Below are 5,578 nucleotides of genomic sequence, written 5' to 3'. Positions count from 1 at the left end.
CTCCGGGGGCGCAGTCAGAGACCCGGGGCCGCCCGCGTCCGGCTCATTACGGAAGATGACGAAGCCAGGCCGGGAGGGCGCGACGAAGCAGCCCCGGAGCCTAGCGGCCCAGCTTCCATTATAGCTGCCGGGGCGGCGCCTAGTGATGACGTAAGCACGCGCGTGGTGGGGGGAAGGGGCGTGGCCTCCGCTCGGCCCTGAGGAAGGGGGGAGGAAGCGGGGAGCAGAGCGGGGGAGGGAAGCGGCCTAAGCTGCCACAGGCCCCGGACCCCAAGCTGTGTGCCCTCCTTCAGGGAACCCATTCTGTCGGGCCTCTGCAGCCCCAGAGCCCGGGGTCCCCCTCCCTTTCTGTCGGGCCCCTGCAGCCCGGGGCCCCCCCTCCCTTTTTGTCGGTCCCTGCAGCCCCAAGGCCCACTGCCCCCTTGGCCTTTATTGGGTCCCCACCTCCCTTTTTGTCAGGCCCCTGCAGCCCGAGGGCCCACTGTCCCCTCAGACCCCCTGCCAGTCAGTCCTTCAGAACCTCCTGAGCCTTCCTGAGACTCCCCTGAGCCTCTGAACCCTCAGACTGCCAGACTTCAGAATCCTCGGGGGGTTAAAAAAAAAAAAGTGTCTGCTTTCCTCTCAGACGGTGCTGACTCCTAAAATTCTGCCAGTCCCTCAGCCCCCACCCTGCCATCTTCTCAGTTCCCCTGGCCCTCAGGGTCTGGGCGTGAGCTGAATCCTCACCTTGCATTCTTCACTCAGCTGCTAACCCCCAACACAACTGAGCTCTTCTTTCCCTTTGACTCCCTTACCCCTTTCAACCTGTGCAGCCTCTGGACCCCTACACCATGTCTGTTTGTCTGTTTCAGCATTCATGAACTTGTTTCTCACTAATCTCCTTATGTCTTCTAGTTCTGTCACCTCTGACAGTTTTTAAAAAATGAATAAGCATTTACTTTGTGCACAGCAAATCTGTGAAATGCAACAGTTGGGATAGGACAAGGTCCCCGTCATATAGAACTCTCAGTCTCATGAAGGATATGACACACAGAGATGCCTATAATACACAATAATACTAAATGAATTTATCAGGGGCAAAGAAAGGACTTTATAAGACCCAAGAGGAAGGTTTGAGGAACGAGGTGAAGTTCAAATAAACTGACTTGAGGAAAGTGCATTTAAGCAAAGATTTAAAGGATGAATGAGGATTCGAGAGAGATTAAGCTGGGGAAGAACTTTCCAGATATAAGACACAACTTGAAAAAAAAGGCACAAAGGTAGGAGAGTGTGGGAGACAGCAAATAGGCCAGTTTGACTGGAGCATGGAGTATCTGTAAAGCTGGAAAAGGGAATCCTGCCCAGATTGTAAAGGGCTTTGAAGACCAGGCAAAAGAGTTTGAATTTTATTCGTTAGGATCAAAAAGTAAAGATATCAAGGTCTGAAGGATCTAAGACATCTCCAGAGGGCTTGTGATGGAAAATGCTATCCACATCCAAAGAAAGAACTATGGAAGTTGAATTGCTATTTTTTTTTCTCTTCTGTTGAGTTTTGTTTCCTCTTTCTGATGGTTCCTTCTATTGGTTTTAATTTTCACTTACAATATCACTAATGTGAAAATATGTTTAATATGAATGTAAATGTATAGCCTGTACCAGATTGTGCACCTTCTTGGGGAGGGTGGCGGGGAGGAAGGGGGAGAAAAATTTTAAACTCAAAAGCATATGGAAGTGATTATTGATAAATCAAAATAAATTAATAATAAAAAAAAAGACATCAAGGTCTATCCAAAGGCTTTTGCAATTAGGAGGTGGGTGGTAAGGAGAACCAGTACTAAGGTGATCAGGCACACCTTTGTTTTCTTTCTATGCCCACAAGCTCCACATGATCTGATTCTGTCTACCATATGTCTTTAGTTTTGATATACTATAATCTATAGGTTTTTAGGAACCATTATTCATGTTACAGAAAAATTTGTACCAAATTCACAATCATGCATCATGCTTGTGCACTTTCTTTAACTGTGGAAAAATCCCAATTCCCATGAATTTTCTTTTCTGTGCCTTTCTCTATATCTAAAGTCAGTCTTTTATATCTCTTAATGATTTCATCTTCCCTGTAGCTTATACATGATTGAGCCTATACTCAAAAGCCCTCCAACTTGGTAAGACCTATGAGAGACTGAACCCAATTAGCATTGTTTATAAAAACACACAGGATCACCTTCACATCAACAGGAGACATATGAAGATTTTAGATAAGGTTGTAACACTAAAAAGAATGACCAACATATTTAAATTGTTTAAAAAGTAGAGTTAAGGGAAGTTTAAAGAACAGCAGTTATAATGAATAAGGAGTAAATAGAAGGGGAAATTCAAAATTGAGACAAAAGCTAATCTGGGGAAGGAAAGTGAGTGTAATTTTTGCAAAATATTCAGATTTCTCTGTTTCTGTGAAGAATGGAAATACCAAGAGAGAAGAATAGTTCATTCTGTTACAAAGAGGGTTAGATAAAGGTAATGGAACAGAATTAAGAAAATATTCCTTTAGGGTAAGAAGCAGAAAAGAAAACTTACTGACAATGAAAACTATTACAGCAATAAACATTCAGAATCTTTCTTTTTCCTTTAGGTGTCTCCTCTATATAGCCTTTACTCATTCTTACAGTTAAAAGTATCCTCTTCCTCAAATTTTTCTAGAACCTATCTGAATCTTTTTTGTGCTCCTATCACTCCATACTATGTATTACACTTGTCTTGTACATATGTAGAGTTTGATATGATGCCCTGTTCCATTAGGATAGAAGTTTCCTCAGCTCAAGGACTATGTATCTTTGTATCTACAGAGCCAATATAGTACCTTGCTCATAGTAGGTGCTTTGTAAATGTTTGTTGATTTGATAGTGTTTTATACAACTGTATCATCTTTGAATAAGAAGCGCAAATTTATGTTGGTGTGAGTTGTGTTTTCTTTCCTTCTTGAGTATGTGGATATAACATAGCTTTTGACATTTTTGTGTGGTTTCAGGTGGCCTGCATGCTGCCATCTTTGCTCTGAACCTTCTACTCCTCCTACTCCATTTGAGATATAATCCAGGGGGCAGCTAGGTGGCACAGTGGATAGAGCACCAGGCCTGGACTCAGGAGTACCTGAGTTCAAATCTGGCCTCAGACACATAACACTTACTAGCTGTGTAACCCTGGGCAAGTCACTTAACCCCATTGCCTAGCCAAAAAAAAAAAAAAAAAAAAAAAAAGAGATGTAATCCAGTTTAATGGTATTGTGGTATAAAGCTTTTGCTTTTTAAAATCTCCAGAGGAAGAGGCAGCTAGATGGTACAATGGATAGAGCACTGGCCCTGGAGTTAGGAGGACCTGAATTCAAATCCGGTCCCAGACCAGACACTTGACACTTCATACTTCCTAGCTGTGTGACCCCGGGTAAGTCACTTAACCCCAATTGCCTCACCGAAGAATAAAATGAGACTCCTAGGGGAAAAACTAGAAACTGAACCTCATTTCTTAAGGTCATTAAAATGACGTGTATCAATGAACTAATGAGAACATTTAGAAAATTTTAATGAGAATGGGGCACAACAGATAGCCCACATTCTGTACTAGCATCCACCAACTTAAAAGAATCAACAAATATTCAGCTTGTAGGATGGATCCTTGCTAGAAGTTTTGTTTTGTTTTATTTTTTAAATAATATTTTATTATTTTTCCTAATTACATGTAAAAACAATTTTTAACATTAATTTTTTTAGATGTTGAGTTCAAATTCTCTCCCTGCTTAACTTCCCTCCTCCTTGAGATGGTAAACAATTTATATAGGTTATACATGTGCAATCATGCAAAAGATATTTCCATATTAGTTATATTGTAAAAGAAAACACAGTAAAAAAAAAACCATAAAAAATAAATAAAATGAAAAAATAGTATGCTTCTATCTGTATTCAGACCCCATCAGTTCTTTCTCTGGAGATGGATAGCATTTTTCATCATGAGTCCTTTGGAATTGTCTTGGATCATTGTATTGCTGAGAATAGCTAAGTCAATCAGAGTTGATCATTGTGTAATATTGCTGTTACTGTGTACAGTGTTCTGGTTCTGCTCACTTCACTCTGTATCAGTTCATGTAAGTCTGACTTTTTCTGAGAGCATCCTGCTTGTCATTTCTCATACTACAATAGTATTCCATTATAATCATATACTCCAACTCATTCCAGCCATTCCTCAACTTTATGGTCATCCTCTCAATTTCTAATTCTTTGCCACCACAAAAAGAGCTACTATATTAATTTTTGTACAAATAGGTTCCCCCCCCCCCCGCCACTTTTTTTAATCTCTCTGGGATATTGATCTAGCAAATGGTTGAAGGGTATGCACAGTTTTATAGGCCTTTGGGCATAATTCCAAATTACTTTCCAGAATGGCTGGATTAGTTCACAGCTCCACCAGTGGTCCCCTTTGAGAATGAGAATGAGGGACAAACAATAGCAGAGGTTTTGTGGAAAGACTTTGACCAGAATGGTGCAGGATAAGAAGGCATGAATGGAGTTCTTACAGTGATGAGATCGTGGATCCGTGAAAGCATCAAAGTAAGTGTTGCAATGGGCCCACATTCTCTAACTAAAACTTCCTTTTTAAAATTTGCATTAATTTCTAACAGTATTTTAGAGGTGCTCCTTCATAATTTCCTGGCCATAGTAAGTCATTTAACCTAATTTTGCACCTACAGTTCATCCTTGATCGGCTTTTCATAATTTATATATTTTCTATTTTTATTAGCACAAATGTGTCTGACTATAAGCAGGTCTGTGTTTCCATTAAATTTATTAATTAGACCACCAAATAGAATCACTAAGTAGATTCCTGCTTTTTTCAAAAATAACCATTTTATGGCTATAGTAAATAAGAAGAAAATATATTTTCCAAATTTTACCTTGTAAAGGCATACGTCATTTTTGTTTATTAATTGGGACAGTATTGGAAGGAATAGAGGAGTCCTTCTAGGAGTCAAAGCTAGAAAGTTTAACCATAATAAAAAAGATTCTGCTGCTGTAGTGGAAAGAGTACTGGATGGTGAAGCTATGAAGGGAATTTTGGAAGGAAGAAGTGCCATCTTGGCAGGGAATAAGGACAGAGAATGCTGGGTGTGGTCCCAGGTGTGCTCTAGACCTTGAAAAACTCCTAGCATATGTAACCCATGAGTACTTGTTCCTGACACTGGATGGACCTGGATACACTTTTGGTTGGGTCTTCAAGCACAATCTCTCTGACTCATTTCCCCTCCTCCCTCTAGCCTGGTGCTGGGAATGTCAGTCTCTAGATCAGAATAGGAGCATCTCAGAACTGGAATGAATCTCAGAGCCAACTGGTCCAAACCATGCAACACCAGACGTGACATAGGTAAGGTCACCCAGGCTTTGTTTAATGACCTACCATAAGGGGGACATATCTCCAAAGGCAACCCACTTCACTTTCTCATTGCTCTAATGGATAGGAAATTTTTCCATAAATTAAGCCTAAATTTGTCTCTTTGCAACTTCCTTTGAAGGAACTGGGGAGATTTACCCTGAGAAGAAAAGACTGCTTT

This window comes from Vombatus ursinus, unplaced genomic scaffold (genome assembly GCF_900497805.2).
Source record: "Vombatus ursinus unplaced genomic scaffold, bare-nosed wombat genome assembly UNPS02014847.1, whole genome shotgun sequence".
Classification (NCBI taxonomy): domain Eukaryota; kingdom Metazoa; phylum Chordata; class Mammalia; order Diprotodontia; family Vombatidae; genus Vombatus; species Vombatus ursinus.
Note: the sequence above shows the minus strand (reverse complement) of the source record.